Source organism: Equus przewalskii, chromosome 2, assembly GCF_037783145.1.
Source record: "Equus przewalskii isolate Varuska chromosome 2, EquPr2, whole genome shotgun sequence".
Classification (NCBI taxonomy): Eukaryota; Metazoa; Chordata; class Mammalia; order Perissodactyla; family Equidae; genus Equus; species Equus przewalskii.
The window spans coordinates 63,124,857-63,143,776 of NC_091832.1; the positions used below are offsets into that span (position 1 = coordinate 63,124,857).

Here is an 18,920-nt window from a genome sequence, read left to right on the forward strand (position 1 = left end):
TAATGTGGGTGGGCCTCATCCAATCAGCTGAAGGCATGAATAGAATGAAAGCCGGATCTCCCCCAGCAAGAGGGAATTCTGCCAGCAGACAGCCTTCAGACCTGAACTGCGGCGTCAGCTCTTCCCTGAGTCTCCAGCCTGCCAACCTTCCCTGCAGATTTTAAAAGTGCCAGCCTCCATAATTGTGCAAGCCAATTCCTTAAAATAAGTCTTTCTCTCTCTATGTATACATACATCCTACTGGTTCTGTTTTCCTGGAGAACTCTGACTAAAACAGGACATAACAACATTAAATTTCTTGTAGAGTTACCTAAGGGAGAGGAAAGCTGTAACTGGAATGCAGGAATATCGTAAGTTAAGAAGTTTTCAAATATAAATTCTAGTAAATAAAGACAAGGGGGCTATTTATACATCCCAAGATACGGGTGTGTTGCCTGTTCTAAAGATCCCAACACTGGTCAAACAGGTGTTTACAGTCATTTTATAGATAGAGAAACTGAGTCAGGGGTTATATGATGTGCTCTGGGTCTTGGTGTCAGGAAGTGACAGAATTGGGATTCACACTCAGATATGTTCAGATTTAAAATCAATGTTCTTAGCATTTTTCTTCAGTACTTTCTCTTTCAAACTTTTGCTGTTTACAACTTTTTAACAAACAACAGTGTTGGTGACACTTATGCAATCCTTACATGGTTCCAGGTCCTGTTCTGAAAGCTATATATATTGTGACTAACTTAATCCCTGCGTGAATCCTCTTTTACTGATGGAGCAGACACAGAAGTTATGTGAGATAAATCTTACATGTTAACTTGTTTTACAATTTACTTCTAAGTGGAGATATTTTACGAAGGAAAGATGGAGAAAAGGAGCGCATTTCTTCAGCCACCACTAGAAGCTTTACTCTTTCCACTAAAGTTTTTTCTTCTTCATAAGTAAAGTGGTGTTCAAGATGTGTAGTTGGAAAGAATGGAAAAATCACTAATCTGGCATTAATTATCAAATCTACTTAGCTTTTGAAGACAGCTTATAATACTTCCATTCATAAATTATTTTGTTTTTGTTTTACTTACAGTGCAAATAATAAATATCCAACCACTGTTAGGATTTTGCTTTATATACTTTTAATTACACACCCACCCAGACATCCACGCACCCATCCCTACACACCTACACAGACCCTTTCATGGAAAAATACTGATTGTTAAACCTAACAGTTGGCCCTGGGCCTCATCTTACTTGGGAGGGTTGATCTCTTTCTCCTCTTGAAACTCTCTCTTCTCCTGCCTTCTGGGACATCACTCGCTCTGGTTGTCCTTCTGCTTCCCTTGCTGCTTTGCGTCCCCCTCCTCAAGCTGATCTCTACACATAGGACTGCCCAAGGGCTCAGTCTTTGACTCCTATCTTCTCCGCTCGTTCTCCAATGAATTCATCCAGGATCATGGCCTTAAATACCGTTTATACATTGGTAGCACATCAATCTCCAGCTCATACTGTATGTCCAACTGCATACTGTATATTCAACTACCTACTCAACATATCCACTCAGAAATCTAATAATCATGCCCAAATTTGGACACTAACGTGTTCAAAATAAATTCTCTTCCAAACCTGCTCCTCCTTGGGAAGTGGAAACTCCATTGTTCCTGTGGTTCAGGTCTAAACCCTTGGAAGCATACTTGCACCCTATCCTTTTTTCTCGCATACATCCAATTTTGCCTCTCTTTATTCTGTATTCAGCTCAGAAGCCAGAGGAATCTCTTTAAAATGCAAGCCCACTGAGTTAGTGCCACAACTCACTCAGAATCTTTTAAGGGCCCTCCATCTCATCCAGAGTAAAAGGAAAATTCCTTTCAAAGAGCTCCAGGGCCCTAAAGGATCTGAACACACTCCTCTCCCCTCATTCATTCAGCTTTAGCCACCGTGCTGTTTATGGCCTCCAGGCTGTATATGGAACCCATCAGAAAACTCTCACTAAGGCATTTGTACATGCTGTTCCCTCTGCCTGGAATGCTATCCCCTAGACTACACCAGGCCGGCAGCTTGCGGGCCACACGGATGTTGGTTAATGTGCCTATTTTTTATTTTTTGCTGAGGAAGATTCACCCTGAGCTAACATCTGCTGCAAATCTTCCTCTTTTTGTATGTGAGCTGCCACCACAGCATGGCCACTGACAGATGAATGGTGTAGGTCCATACCTGGGAACTGAGTCCAGGGTGCCAAAGTGGAGTGCACCAAACTTAACCACTATGCCACCAGGGCTGGCTCAATGTGCCTGCTTTTTCAACTTGATGAAAAAAGCCTACCTCCAAAATCCCTTTTTTGTTCTTCCCAGACCTGGGCATTCAACTCCTGCCCTTAACTGAATTGGGAGCCTCTGCTTCCTGCTCTGTGTATCCTGGCTCCCGGGTCACTGGGAAGCCACATAGACATCTTTCTTCCTTTGCACGCTTGCTAGCAGCTGGTAAGATCTTCCTGATTCCTCAGTTTTCTGCTTGATGACACTGACATTAAGTAGTGGGGTGGGACAGTCCATGCCAGGACTCCCTGGAGTGGCCTTCCCCTTGGCCATGGGTGGGCCCTAATTCCCTGTTGCTTTGGAGCTGAGGTGCCTTTTTCTTTCTTTCTTTAGTTCCTGTATCCTGAACATTAGTACAAATAAATGTTTTTACACAGAGGGGAAAAAAAAGAGGAAAAAAAACATAGATACAACCAGGCTCTCCCTTGCCCTGGGGACACTCTCTCACAACCATACAACCATTAGGTCTTTGATCAAATATTGTGTAAACATTTTCTGATTATCCATTTTAAAATTTAATCACATTCCTCTTACCACGTGCACCCTATTTTTCCTCCTTGACTTATTTGTCCTATAGCACTTAACCAAAATTTGACATACTCCTATTCTATACATTTGTTTACTAGTGAGAGTTTCTCTCTCTCTAGACTGCAAGCTCAATGAGGGCAGACATTTCAGTCTGTCTCCCAGGAAGCTGCATCCCCTGTACCTGTAAGGATGCCTGGCATATAATGTGAACTTAATAAGTATTTGTTGAACATTCAATGGTTGTTGAATAAATATTTAACATAGTTGGGATTGCACTGTAAATATAGATTTTAATCTTGCTTTTTCTTGTAGTATTAGTATGAGAAAATTACAGATTTCCTCATATCAATGAATACGTTTTGGAAAAAATTTTATTTTACAAAAATTATCAATTTAATAATTTTCATCAAAAAAATATATATCAAATGGGTCCAATACCAATCCAATGTTCCAGATTGAAAGCATTCTTTCCCTAGAAGCAAATTACAAAAAACATACACAACCCAACAAATTCAACTCAGATTTTATAAGTTTAGAATCAAAGCAAAAGGAGGTAGTTGGATAATTTTAACTTATCAAGTTAAAATAGCTTGAAGCTTCCACATCCACTCTAGAGATATTTTATTTTACTTTTTTGTGTCAAATACTGTTTCACTGTTGACGACAACATGATTTATAATATCTTCATGGTATCTCATCAGATACAAGACATATTGTATTTTCACTTCCTCTTTCCTGGACATTTGGTAGTTTGCAACTTTTTACTACTATAAATAAAACTCATGAAAATCTGTATGCTTATTTTTCAAACACATTTCTGATTTCCTCATGATACATGAATAGACACAAATCAGAATATAAGAACATTTTTGAGACGGTTGTTACATTTTGCGAAATCGCCTTCCAAAAATGTTACTCTAATTTTCACTCCCGACAGAGAATTAGAGTGCTCCTTTCCCTCACGCCCTGCCAACAATAGAAATTATCTTAGGAAAGCGTTTGTAACCAAATTTATGGGTTATAATGTATCTATTATAGTAATTTACACTCTTTAATTATTACTGAAGTATAACGCTTTTCATATGTTTATTAGTCATTTAAAATTTTCTTTTGTGAATTGCCAGCTTTTCCTTTATCACTTGATGCTTGTCATTTTTTATTTAAATATGAAAGCCCCTATAATAACAAGAATATTAGTGCTTTTCTTGACATAAGTGGTGCAATCACTTTTGGTCAATATCAATTTTTTTCCCCTCCTTAAATTGTGTATGTCAAATCTATCAATCTGCTCCTTTGTGATTTCTCGGTTGACTTTCTCAGTTTTTCCCCCTAATTCTCCTATTATCTCATTTCTTTTTTAACATTTAACCCCATAATTTGTCCTGATTTTATTTTGCCATCATCCAATGGCATTGTATAAAATCATCACTGACTCATCTTAAATACCCATTGGGGCTCTGCCCCATGGAGGGAGGGCCTTTCTCCATGCTGGGAGCAGGGCAGTCTGGGCTGAGGGCCCTGCTTGCTGACAGCACAGGCATTTCAAAGAATAAACACATCAAAAACAAAGCTCACTCGCCTGGAGTCTCTGAATTGCTTGTTTTATCCCCAGACTGAGCATAGCCTCAGCTGTTTCTCCTACAGGTCCCTTTGTTGTGCGTTTATTAAAAGATCACAGGCAATCCAGCTGATGAGAATGAAGCCCTGTCTTGGAAAGCAGCTGTCTGAACTAGAGGATGTGCAGCAGGCTTTTTGACTGGCTAAAAGGCATTGAGTTGTGTGAGTTCTTCTTGACTCACTTCATGTTCTTTGTCATCTTTCCCTTTTCAGCATTGGTTGTGTACCCAAGGACTGTGTGCGTCCACTCTTGCTTGATCAAGGGAGTCAGAGAATTTCTGAGCCCGGGCAGGCCTGGGGCTCTGCGGCATGAATGTGAGGTGGGAAGAGGAGCCAAGAAGGAGAGGAGAGAAGACTGCAGGTATCCATCACCTCTTTTGACCAATACAGAAGACCATGTGTGTGGGCATGAAAACACTAAGCATAAAAGATAAAATGAAGGAGTAATGGACCTGAATAATAGAAGCCAACTGAAGAAGATAGGAAAAATTATATTCAAAAGAATGCCTTTCAGAAGAGCTCTGCATTTTTTTTCCCCAGAAAAAATGCCTTAAAAATCCACTTACAGTAGAAGGCAAGATCCCTAAGGCATACTCAGTAACAAAATATGGTCCCTAAATTTTTCTGCAGTATAAAGAGGTAAAGAGTTTGAAAGAGCACTGGCTGGAAGAAAGAAAAGTCAAAGGGTTTCCAGAGGAATGTCACCTACTTTGTGCTGTTCAGTAGAAGCTATACAATTATGATTTGCTCAGAGTTACATGTTTTCATTGAAACCAGTGAAGGAATTTTGACCAAAAGTTTAAAGGAAGTTTAAAGGTTGAGTAAGGAAATTGACCCAAAGTTTAAAAAATATAATGGCTAAGACCCCATAGGGCTCACTATGTAGTGGACACTGCTCCAGGTCCTTGACATATATTTACTCAGTTATTCTCAGAATCCCCGTATGGGTGGGTATTACTACTCTTCCCATTTGGAAGACAGGGAACCTGAGGCAGAGTGAGGTTAAGTTATTCTCCAAGGTCTTTCAGCTGATACACGGCAGAACCAGAATTTGAACCCAGATGTTTGGTTTCAGGGGGTTACTACTCTTAACCCCACACTGTACAGAGTCATTGCTCATACATTGGTAGGGAAATGTCCAGCTATTACCTAGATCATGAACATTATAAACACTTCTGTTGGAAGCTACCTTTTTTATGGTGGGAAGAATTATATTTATCAAGTACAAGCCCAGTGACAAAGATTCTCTTCTTGACCAAGCTTCAGTCAGGTTCTTCTGAGTCCTCTTCTCAACAAGGCCTTAACCTCAGCCCCCATCCTTGCTGAGCCTGCAACAGCCAAGTTGTAGCAAAAATTCTAATTTAGTTTATTGAGCATCTCCCCACCCTTGATATCTGATCACTCTGGTTAAGAAGGTTTGGCAAGAATCCCCCTACCCTTGATGCCCTCTCCTAGTAATTTTCCATCCATTAACCCCCTCACTCCACTTACTGGCTGTAGATGCCCGGCTGTCTTTGCTGTATTTGGAGTTGAGCCCAGTATCTCTCCCTATTGCAATAGTCCTGAATAAAGTCCTCTGTATATATACAATAGGTTATTATCTACAGTTAATTCCACTGTTTTGGCTGCAGTAAAATCAATTCTGAAATAAATGAAATGTTGAAAGTAAAAAATAAAAAGGATCAGCATTCGATGAGCTTGGAAGGGGATCTTTTGAGGCCTGTCAACAGCTGAGTGTGAATTCAGAAGTTGGCCTGAAGATGACCACAGCTCCTGCCCACCCCTTGATGGCAACCTTGTGAGAGACCCTGAGACAGAACCATCAAGCTGCTCCAAGATTCGTGACCCTCAGAAACTGTGAGAAAATAAATGTTAGTTGTTTCCAGCCCCTAAGTTTTCAGATAATTTGTTAGCACAGCAACAAATAATAATATGACCCTCAAAATATATCCAGAATCAGACCACTTCTTATCATTTCCACAGATATCACCCAGCTTCACTATCTCTTGCCAAGATTATTGCAATAGCCTTTATAACAGGTCTTACTGCTTCTTGTCACTTTATTATCTTCAATGTAAGAGCTCAACATCTCTACTCAGAGCCCTGCAATGACTCATCATTTCAATCAGAGTAAGAGCACTATGAAACTTTCCAGGATCTGGTCCCCAATTACACCTCCTGCCTCATCTCTCACTCCTCTTCCTCCTTGCTCACTCTACACCAACCACTCTGACCCCTTTGCTCTCCTGAGCATATATCAGGCATCTTCCAACCTTAGTGCCTTTGCACTAACAGGTCCTTCTGTTTGTAATGCTTTTCACAGAATACCCACCTCTTATCTCCTTCAAGTGTCTACTCATTTCTTACCCTATCAATGAGGCCCACTCTATTTAAAGTTGAAGCCATTGTTAACCTCTACACCTCCTTTATCTTTTCTAATTTTTTAAGCCCTAGTAACTTATTGTCTGATACTATACAATGTATTTATTATGATTATTATTTATGATAATAATTCTACCCTATTCCCCTAATAGAATGCAAGCTCTGTGAGGGCAGAGATCTTTGTTTTGTTTACTGATTTATCTCAAGGATATACAACAGTATCTAGCACATTGGAGGTGCTTAATAAATATTTACTGACTAAATGAATCAATGTATCTCACATATTAGGAGATAATTTATATGCCTCTTGTTTAACTAGAAATGTAATAAATTAATATCCAATGCTAACCCTGGTCCCACTGCCATTGTCAACAGTAAGATCTCTGAGTGATTTTCTGGCTCAACAGCAGCTAAGCCCCAAATGGCTGCACTCTTTGAACCAGAACTGCTTCTGAAAGATAGAAGGAACTCCAGAAACCAAACCTCAAACAAAGAAACAAACCATCAAACATAAAGACATGGTAGGCCTGGAGTGGCCTTAAGCTAGGGTGGGGACAGCGTGGAACCTAGTCCACAGATGTAGGGAGTTGGATCCCGAACATTGGGGAGAGGAGAGCAGAAAGCTCGTATGGCAGGGAGCTGGCCTGTAACTTCACACAGTGAGATGGTGGAATTGTCTAGAGGAAGGAGTCTTAACAGCAGCATTACAGGGATACCAAAACTTGAAACAGTAATGAGATAGGAACCGAATCTGAGACTTCCCTCTCTGACGCTAGACCTTCTAGGATATCAGAAGTGGTCTGGAGATGGATTGCTCCCTGGCTACTAGCAGAAATAGAATGAAACTCTCTTTGGAGGAAATCTTCCTCCAGTTTAGCCCACTGGATTCCCATAGGTTAAGCACTAAACTCACACCACACACAAAGCAACTATTTTATACACTGCAGATGTACAGATGTTGAAATGTTTAGGTAGTAAATGTTAAGTAGCTCTGTATTAAATGCTCATAGAAATAAAGAATACAATTAAACAGATGAATATACAACAAGAAACTTTAGGAATGCAAAGACAGAGTTTTTGAAAAGCAGAACATTAAGAAGTGAGAAATACAGTTGCTGACAGCAAAAATTTAATACTTAGGTAGAAAGACATGATAGACACTGTTGAAAGAGAATTAGTGAACAGGAAGAAATACCTGAAGAATTTATCTGTAATGCTGCAATGGGAGATAAGGAGATGGAAATTATTAAAGAAAGATTGAAATACATGGAGGATAAAATGAGAAAGTATAACCTACATGTAATTTGAAGTCTAAACGAAAATAATTGAAACGAAGGAAAGAAAACATATTTTAAAAGGTAATGACTGTGATACTCCAAGAAAATCATGTGCTCCAGATCTGGGGAGAATGAGCATTTCAAAGAGAATAAATAAGAAGAAATCCAGGTCTGGACACATGGTAGTGAAACTGCAGAATGCCAAAGCCAAAAAGATTTTAAAATAGCCAGAGAGAAATAACAAATCACAAGCAAAAGTAAAAACAAAAGACGATTAGAATGAAAGATCTTCTCAACAGCAACCTCAGAAGCCAGAAGATGGTGGAATAACATCTTTAAAATATTGAGTGAAAATAAATGTCACACTAGAATTTGTGTCTAGCAAAACAACATTTCAAGGATGAGGATTAAGAAATTTTATGGAGCAAAGAATAAAGAAGAAAACAACCCTGACGGAATATATCGCCTTCAGACCTGCTCTAAATAGCACACTTTATAAAGTAGAAAAATGAGCCAAGAAAGATGCTTTGCTATGCGTGGAAAAATGGTAAACAACACAATATGGCACACATAAAATGTAAATCCAAACAAAAAACGTCTCTATGAAATAATGAATAGTGTGAATTAAGAAAGGATAGAACTGAAATATTGGACTATAACAATATGTAAATTGAAGAATGAGTTAAGCTAAAGTTGTCTTAAGATTTTATTTTCCTTGAGAGAGGGGTCAAAATTGTTTAATTTAGATATTATTCACTTAAATATAGTGTTAGCGTTTCATGGATAATCACTAAAGGAACAAAAATAAATTGTGTAAATTTAAAACAACAGGGAGAAAGAATAGAAAAAGACATACAATCAAACAACCTAAAATGCTTCAAAAAGAGAAAATAAATATAGACTAAGTAGGAGAAAAGGAACAAAGAGATCAGACGGAAGGGACAAGTTTAAATGCATCGGTAATCACAATAAGCTAAAATGGACTAAACTTGCCATTTAAAGTGCAGAAATTGTAAGATCAGATCTAAAAATTGGCCAGATGCTGCCTATAGGACATACACCTAAACCGTAAGCACAGAAAAATTGAAAATAAAGGTTACAAAAAGATATATCAGTCAGATATACCTCTCACCCCCATAAAAATGTGCTGCTATCTCTGTATTGCTGTTAATCACAGTCTAAGACAAAGGCAGTTACCGACTAATGATAACAGTTTCAGCTTACCATGAGGATATAAAAATTGTAAGTATATCTAATGAAATAGGCTCAAAAATATAAAAAGAGAAATATTTGATAAATGTATAGGGAGAAATTTTCAATGACACTATCTTAGAGAGAAATTTCGATACGATCTTATCAGGTACTGATGAATAAAGCAGAGAAATAAAGTGAACAAATATATGGAAGTTTTGAGCAGCACAGCTGTCAAGTTTCATCTAACGTATCAACATAGAACTTATTTTTGTATATTTGATTTTTTTATATTTGTTGGACAAATAGAGAATTCACATCTTCTTAATTACAAAACAGTTACTCTCCTAGTCCATAAATCAAGGTTTAACCAATTTGAAAGAATAGGGTCATATGTACCATATTCTCTGACCTCAGAGTAACTAAGTTAAAAGTTATTATAAATCAATCAATAAATCGTCATATATTTAGAAATGAAAAAGTGCATTTTAAAGTAAGTCATGGGTCAAGGAAGAAATCATAATGCAAATTTTAAAGATACTTAGAACTAAAGAAAATGAAAACATTGCATAAAAACCTTCTGGGATCAGCAAAAGTGGAGCTTCAGCAAAAATTCAATGTTTGAAATGATTATATTAGAAAAGGACAAAAGCTGAATATCAATGAGATAAATGTCCAACTTTAAGCTTTTAAATGAAATAAAACTAAACTAAAAAAGGAAGTAGGTAAGAGTAGATGAATAATAATTAGAGAAAATAGAGATGAAATAAAAAATAATAAGGAAAGAAAACAGACCAGATCAAGAGTGCCAGGAGCTGGTTTCTAAATGACTAAGAAAATATACAAACCTTAGGTGAGATTGGTAAGGGAGGAGAGAGAGAGAAACAGAGAGAGAGAAAGAGAGAGAGAGAGAGAGACATCCACTTTCATGAAGTGGACAGAATAATTTAGATTATTCTTAGAGAAAGAATACTTTTTCAAAACTGGCTCTAAGAAGCAATAGAGTCTTAATAGTCCTATACCAGTTTGAAAACACATTCTCTGAACAAAACATCCATCCTTGGTGATTTTATGAGTGAGTTCTACCACATTTTCATAGATTGAATCATTAGAATCTCATGGTTCACCATTCCCAATTCATTGTAAAAGACTGATTTAATTTTAATATCAAAGCCAGATAGAGGTGAGATAAAAATATTAAAAATCTATTTTAGTCTTTAAAATAGATGTAAGTTACTTACACAAAATATTTACAATACAAATCTAAAAGGGTATAAAAAGATAAAATATCACGACCAAATTGAGTTTCTCCCATGAATGTAAGTATGGATTAATTTTGCAAATGCTACCATCTTCAATCACCACATTGATTAAAAGACTAAAAATTATATGATCACCTCAATCAAAGTAGAAGTATGCAATCAAATTCAACACTCATGCATGATAAAACGTAAGCTTGTAATAGAAACCAATTTTTAACCTGGTAATGTTTACAAACATTATTCTAAATGGAAAATTGTAAGCAGCATTCTTTCTAAAATTCAAGATAAACGAAAGATATCTACTTTCCCTGCTTTATTGCTTTTAACATTCTCATATCCCAGTCGGTGTAAGATTCTAGTCAGTGTAATAAAAAAAAAATTAAAGCATAAGAATTTGAAAAGAGGAAATAAAACTGTCATTCTTTGAAAATGATTTGGTTGTATACATAAAACAATCAAGACTATTCAGACAAGTAACCAGAAATGATGGAAGAATTTAGCAAGATAGTTAAATTAGCAAGATAGTTAGCCATATGAGTCAATTGCATGTGTATAAACAAGAAACAAACATTTAAAAAAAACAATTGAAAGAAAAAGACACCATTTATAATGCCAACACAAACATACAGTGCCTTAGGAATAAATCTAACAGATATTTCACAGGGCCCTCTATGCAGAAAAATATAAAAATTATGAAAGCATATTAAAAATGACAATAAATGGAGATATAGGACAAAATATGATGAAATGGAATGAAAAGAGACGTGAGAGGATGTTCACAAGTTAGAAAATTAAATAGTAAAATGAATGTTGATTCTCCTGAAAATGATCTATAGATTCAATACCATTCCAAATTCCAATAGGTTTGTCTGTCTGTGCGTCTGTGTTAAACTTGACAAGTGGATTCTAATATTGATATGAGAGAGCTGCAGACCTAGACCAGCTAAGACAAACTTGTAATTTGCGATTTAAGGAATCAGTTGGGGAAGGTCTGAATCAGGAGAATTTTCTGATTTGCTTGGTCACCTCATTATTTATCATACTGTTATCCAGAAGTAGTAGTAAATAAATTGTCCTAAGTGTTCAAAACATAACTGCTCATTTTGGATTTTTCTGTATGATATCAAGATAACATTTTTTATTTTGTTTATTTGACTTTATTTTTGGCACCTCAGGTTTATAGTATGATATTAAATTATAATTGTTAATTTGTAACACACTGTTATCATTGGTCTATGTATGACCTCCTTTCATCTTACTTATCTCTTCTTTACTCGCACAATAAATAATACCTGTGAACTCATCACCCACTTCAAGCAATTAGAACCTTACTATCAACATACAAACTTCAAACTAGAAATACAGTGAGTCCATTTTAAAGTATACTCTTTGTGGTGGATATCTGTTTTTATTGCTTGCTTAATGTTCCATGTCCTTTCTTCTGGGAAAGAGACCTGGCAATAGTTTCCCTTTGTGGAACCCCCATTCCTTGAGGTTCTAATCAGATTGTCAACTCAGTCCGCCACCAGCCCCTACCATAGCTAAGGTTTCAAGTTTGACTCAAGCCCAGTCAATCAGATTTTCTTTCCCAGGATTTGAACTTGGGAAGAGTCATCTAGGGTCAGAAGGCCGTCCTGATGGCTGGACTCCAGAGACACTGCCCGCTATTTCCTGTTAATGGGAGTCCCAGCTCTGACTTGGCTCCTGCCTTCTAACTTGGATGCTGTATTCTTCCTTAGGTGCTGTGAGAAACGCAATAGCATTTTAAGAAATCAAATTCTTTTCCTTAAGTTAGCCTGAATCAATTTCAGTTGCTTGCTTATATGCCACCAAGAATTACAGCAACTCCTCTCTATATTGAATTTAATTGTCTGCATGAGTAATGACTCAGCTTCAGAGACATGTGAATATCTCAGGTCTAAATCTAAGCTCATCAAGCTTAGCTCCATGGTCATACATATTGTTTTCCCCACGAAGGAAAACTCTACAATACTGTAAAGTCAATTTGTCCAACCTAAATCAATGAACACATCTTCAATCTTAATGGAAAATTTATCAATAAATAAGATGAAAGATGTGAGAAGAAGACATTCATGAAGTCTCTAAAAGAAAATAAAATCTCATATAAGCCACGTTGCTGAATTTCTATTTCTTAGGTAAAGATTTGACACACGTTCCATGAGGCCTCGGGCTCCTTGAGCCCCATATGTAACAATTTTTTCTTTCTTGTGGGAAACAGATGGGATTAACAGACTGTCACATTGTCTGCTGAAATGAAGCATGGTTCCCCTCTTTCCATAGATAGACTGCCTGTCTGAAGCAAGCACATAATATCTCAAATTTATACTTAAAAAACCCCTCTTTGTTTAGAAATCATTCTTCTTTGCTTTTATGTCTTTGTAAAGCAATAGGGAGAGAGAAACCTGCTCTTAAAAGGAACAAGAGGCATGGCGAGATGTCATCAATGCTAACAATTTTTGCAGGGAGCAAAGTCATAAGTAATGGAGAGATTAGAATACCTCCTTGCCTATTCCTTTAGGGAAGGTCAATCGATTATTTCCTAGAGGTTTGATGGTGGAAAGCAGGCCAACCTTGTTTCTACCCTCATCACCAGGTAAACCACGCCAGCTCTGGAGTCCTGGACTGACTAGACAATTGAGGAAATCTACCTTCAGTAGAAAACTACTAAGAGTGCATTCAGTACATAGTTACTTAATAAATAAATGATAGCAATCCTTCTCTAATTATATCCATTCAAATTAGCATCTTTGGTCATTAGCCACTCAACCAGTTACAAATCCCCTTTATTTTATCAACTTCCTTCAACATTCCTTCATGTTGTTTTAAGAATATTATTAAATATTTATCTTGTCAAGGTCAAGGAATGCCTATTGCATTTTTATTGGCTATAATCGTATGCGTATTTCAAAGAGAAATCAAATTACTTTGGCCTAAATAGTCAGTGAGGCCACGATGACTCCTTTTGGTTAAGAATTTCCTTTCACTATGTTTATTTGACTTTATTTTTTGCACCTCAGGTTTATAGTATGATATTAAATTATAATTGTTAATTTGTAACACACTGTTATCATTGGTCTATGTATGACCTCCTTTCATCTTTACTTATCTCTTCTTTACTCGCACAATAAATAATACCTGTGAACTCATCAGGTAATTTTAATAACCTGTATGAAAATCAGTAATTACTAATGTTTGGTAGAACTTTTAGGACTGCACTTATTTGTTTCACACTTCCAGGGTCTCTCCACTCTTGATAAATCCTTATGGACAGAATATTAACTGAAGTTCCCTGATGCGTTTGTAAATTTGCTCGGGGATCGTCTATGCGGTTCATTTGAAGAGACTTGGACTTTACAGGACCTACCTACTTGCAGTCTGTTGTAGGCCTCACCTGCTGCTTATCAGGGTTTGGTTTACTTTCTTCAGAAAAAAAATCTTTACTGAGAAAAAGAAAATAAATTAAATATTATTTTTTTTCTTTTTGTAATACAACAATATTTTGCCACTGGCCCAAAGCAGTAAGCTTATCTATCGAAATGTAATTTAAAATGCCTTTTTATGTGTCATGGCAAATCTATTGCTATAGACCTCTTTGTAGCTGTGACCTCTCTCATGATTACGATATCTGGTCATAGTCCTCTCTGGAATTAGTGAGGATTTGAGGAGGTGGCATTTCAGTCCTTCACATAAGACTCTTACATGAGCTGTTTCCTTTCAGCCTGTTTTTATTGTGGATTTATTTCTAGGAGAAACTTGCTGCATTTTTTTTTCTTTTTGAAGACTCTGAGAGAAGGTAATTTATAAGATGAGCTCATTTTTCTTCCTGACCCACACAGCTGTGAAAATCACTATGATAGACTGGACTTTATGTGTATATGTATATGTGTGTATGATATATTAAGGGAGTCATTTAATTTGGTGTTTAGTCAATTTGTATACAAATGTATATATACATATTTAATATATGTATTAATATGTATATTTAGATATACATATCAAGATGTTAAAATGAAGTGTGAAATTACCGTGCAGAACTTTCAAGAAAGAAGCTGGGGGAAACTGGTTAAATGACTTTATACTTCTCATTTACAGTGATGGTATAAAAAGGCCAGGCATTGCAAATTAGGGGAGGAATCTTGAAGGTTGCTTTGGAGTGAGTAGTCCTATATAGCTCTCCTTCTTTCTTTTAGTGGAGGGGTGAAAGGATACCTGCTTAGAGAATTGGACTTATAGAGGACCACCTGGAGAATATGATATGTGACCCATCCCCCTTATTCCCCCAAACACACACAGCTTTGGGTGACACAGTGAACTTCTGTCTGAGTCACCTTCAAGAATTCCAGAGCTTAAGACTTGGCTGGGCTGGTCCATAGCAGCAGAGTATAGGCTTGTATTTTGGTAATAATGGAGCTCTCAGAGCTTATCAAGGGAAAGGAAAAGATGTAGCTATGTGGGAGGCAAGGCCCCAAGAGGAAGTCTTAGATTCTGTCCAAGAGACTAACTGGAGGGGAGATGGGACCTCAGCTGAAGGAAGCTGCCAGCGGCCTTCTAATGCTCAGTGATCATAGGAGAAGTCACGACTAGCTGAAATAGTGACAAAATTGCCCATGTCATGGGAATGCAGGTGGAAAGTCTCCAGCCATGGGAAGTCTTTATGGAACTCAGGACAGTGCCATGAGAGAAAGAGACAACTCTGAACACCAGTAAAACCCAGAAAGAAACAAGACCATCCAGAGGAGTCAAGGATGAGGAGGAGCTTCTTAGGTGTAGACAAGGTGAAGAAACAGACTAAATCCCACTTCCGTATTTGTAGGTGCTCTTCCTGCAATAGGCCTACAGTGGGGGACAAGGTAACACGTCAACCTCAAATGAACTAGAGAGTTTTGATTGACGCATTGGAATGGACAGCTGAATTATAGAATCAAGCCTATGATTTGCAACTTAGTGAGACTGTAGTACTTTCAATTGCTTTCAAGTGACCATACTGTTATGGGATGGATTTTCATCCAGCCTGGGAAGAACTAGGCCAGTGAACAGGCTTATAAGAACAGTTGTCAAAAAAATAAACTACTTTATGATTGCTGTCTCCGTGAGTCAAACAGGAAAACCACTAGGACAGGCTGCACCGTGTGGATCCTATCTGCTATTTTAAGAAAATTTAATAATATACCGTATGTTTGATTGTCTCATGCTTTCTCCGAATTACAATTCCTGGCTTTATTACTTCTCTGTGTAGACAAACTGAAGCGATACTTGAGTCCTTTACCTTTTAGTGAAGCCCTTCATCCAGTGACCATTATTTCCTTTTGTCGTCTATTTGTCCTCTATCCATTTCTTCCAATTATCCACTTGTGATGTGAATGGTGACTGATTTTTTTAAAACTTTATAATCATTACTTAAGCTTCCATTATACACTTAAATTGTCTTACCTTGAATTAACATATTCAACTGCTCTCCAAAGAAAGACATGCTTTTTATTTAGCATTTTTACTTACTTAGAAATCAATGTCTCTGCTTTTTGTGGTCTGCCTGATTTAACACTATATTGGGTTTATTTAGCGGTTAGACATGGGTGTGGCAGAAGGGAAAGTGTTAGGCATATGAGACCTATATTCTGATTCTGATTTTCCACATCCAAACTTGCGAGTCCATTGCTGACTATGCCTTTTATGACCATCTCATTCCTCCTTATGACCTGTCAAAAAAAGAGATGGTAGGTGGTTTATTTATTTGAGACATTCAGAGAGTTTTGTTTTGCATTGTCTTTTGCTGAAGAAGATTAGCCCTGTGCTAACATACGTTGCCAATCTTCCTCTTTTTTTGCTTGAGGAAGATTAACCCTAAGCTAACATCTGTGCCAGTCTTCCTCTATTTCCTATGTGGGTTGCCACCACAGCATGGCTGATGAGAGGTGTAGGTCCACACCAGGGATGTGAACCCCTGAGCCTGGGCCACCAAAGTGGAGAGTGCTGAACTTAATCACTAGGCCATGGGGCAAGCCCCTTTAAAGGCAAAGTAGAACACTGAGGAGCATCATCAGAAACTCATGCTTTATGAAAAAATGGCAGTTCTTGTAATCCGGCAGTTCTTAAGGGTAGTCAGGGTTTGTGAGGTCAAAGTTATTTTCACAAGGATACTAAAATGTTGTTGCTTCTGTGCTCTCATTCTCTCATTAGTGCACAGTAGTGATTTCCAAAGGCTGGATGCCATTGACGATACCATCATACAAACGGTTAACGGAATGTGTGCTTGTGTTCTTCTGTTTTTAGAGGCGCACTTAAAGTTTTTAGTTTGGTAAATTTTGATAGATGTTATCCACACAAACAACAGCTCTTTGGGGATCCTTAGACAGTTTTAAGGGCGTAAAGAGGTCCTGAGAACAAAGAGTTTGAGAACCTCTATTCTAAACTGTTTTTTAAATATTTAATATACAAGTGATTATAAAATAAAAAGCATAGAGTAAAACTTGTCTAAATGTATATATATATATATATAGACATATATATACATATATGAACATATATGTATATATATAATGGTTAGGGTCCTAAATGTATGTATATAATGGTTAGAGTCCTTAGAAATCCTGAGGAGGGCCCATATTGTTTTTGTTATCTTATATAATTTGCTATGAAAAAAGCATTTAGAAAATCTTAATTTCCATGATAATCATTTAACCAAAAAGGTCAGAGCCAGACTCTTGATGATTCAGTGTTCTGACATAAATATTTTTGAAGAATCATTGTTTTGTATATTAGGCTAATTGGATATAGATTTACTTTTAAATTGTGTAGTCCAGAGGAAGCAAATGAAAGGTGTAATTATTGAATGTATAATGTGACTCATCAGTCATATAAGATAAACTCATTTTTTCTAGTTACTATGAGAATAATTATTGGTAGGTATTACTACTCATTTTTCTTTATCATGTAAACTAAAACGCATTTACAGAGGTTGGAGCTTTCCTGTCTTAATCAGTTGTATAGAAAGCAATCAGGGAACAACAACAAAAAACAACATAAAACAAAAACTAGGAATGTCTAAAAGGTAGATGAAACCTAAACCACCTCAAGGCAAATAACATTTTAATTTAAATATTTAAAATTGTATGAAACAACAAAGGAAAACATTCTTTCAAGGTTTGTACATATAGGATAGAAAAATTAAGGATGATTATCCCAGTTGTTGAGAATGATTTGTAAAGAGAAAAATTAAAACCAAAAATAGTCTTCTCGAGTCTTGCACTGCGGAAAATAGGAAGACATCCTAATTAGTGATTGGAGAACCATGAGGCAAGCGGAAATTTAGAGGTGTAATTAAGCATGTTACACCAAGAGCTTTCTTGGTATTGATTGAGTTGCACACATTATCATTGACCAAGAGACAAGAAATGAATAATACATTATTTAGATGACAAAGGACTGTTAATGCCCAGGAGAGGAGCCTTTAAAAAATGGAATGACTTGGGAAGATTGTTCAAGATTACAATTCCTTGAAGACAAAAATATTGATAAAAACAAATTAGAAAGAAAAGATATTCCATCAAATATGAAAAATGAAATAAAAAGGAGAGGAATCTCTGGGAGATTGAAAAAACACTTCTGACACAGAGGAATTAGTGGAAGCAGACCTCACAATGAAGCTGTGAGAAGGTGGTATCCGCTGGTACTTTTGGATGTATTTATGCCACTGCTAAAAATTATTTTCCTTTCCATTTGATCTCAAGATCTACAATAGGAAGATTAAAATAATTTAAAATATTGTGATAAACACAATAGCATCAGAAAAAGAAAAGCGTATTTGGTTAGAAAGTCATTAATCTAAAAACATAAATTTTGGAATTTATGAGGTAATGATTAACATAGACAAATGAATGGATCAGTTATGCAAAAGATACGCTACACCCATTTCCGTCATTATTTACTTATCTTTCCTTATTGTTTGGCTTCAGTAAAGTTAATTATTATATCTTTCTTTTGTCTCGTGTCCTGATTTTCTAAGCCTCTGATTTTTCCCTTGTTCCATATCTACTTTATAAAGGAAGAAGAACAAGGAAACTGGCTTTATAAGGTTTCATCGATGTTCTAGGAACTATGATGGGCACTTCATATGATATGATTTAATCTTGATAAAATTCGTGAGGTACGTAGAATTATCTTTATTTTCCAGATGATGAATCATTAGCATGATTTGCCAAAGATTATACAGCTAGTGATTAACCAAGCTCAGTTAGTCTTCTTTCCATTGCACTATAGTGATTTCAGAAGTAACTGGTAATCCTAATTATGAACATGGGACACTCTGGAATTTTAAGGAAAGATTAAGTAACATTTAGTGTATAATA

At 36.7% G+C, this 18,920-nt stretch overlaps 1 protein-coding gene and 1 long non-coding RNA gene across 2 annotated transcripts in view; one reads left to right on the forward strand and one right to left on the reverse strand.

The window, feature by feature from the left end:
• The window catches only part of GALNTL6 (polypeptide N-acetylgalactosaminyltransferase like 6), a 1,099,146-nt gene that overhangs the window by 276,534 nt on the left and 803,692 nt on the right, over nucleotides 1–18,920 (reverse strand). The gene's annotated exons all lie outside the window — the stretch shown is intronic.
• LOC139081644 (uncharacterized) overlaps nucleotides 1–18,920 on the forward strand; it is a 121,019-nt gene that overhangs the window by 92,437 nt on the left and 9,662 nt on the right. Inside the window, exons 6-7 of the long non-coding RNA XR_011536800.1 lie at nucleotides 4,656–4,803; nucleotides 18,617–18,718. This is a non-coding gene — a long non-coding RNA (uncharacterized lncRNA). The remainder of the gene's footprint in view (nucleotides 1–4,655; nucleotides 4,804–18,616; nucleotides 18,719–18,920) is intronic.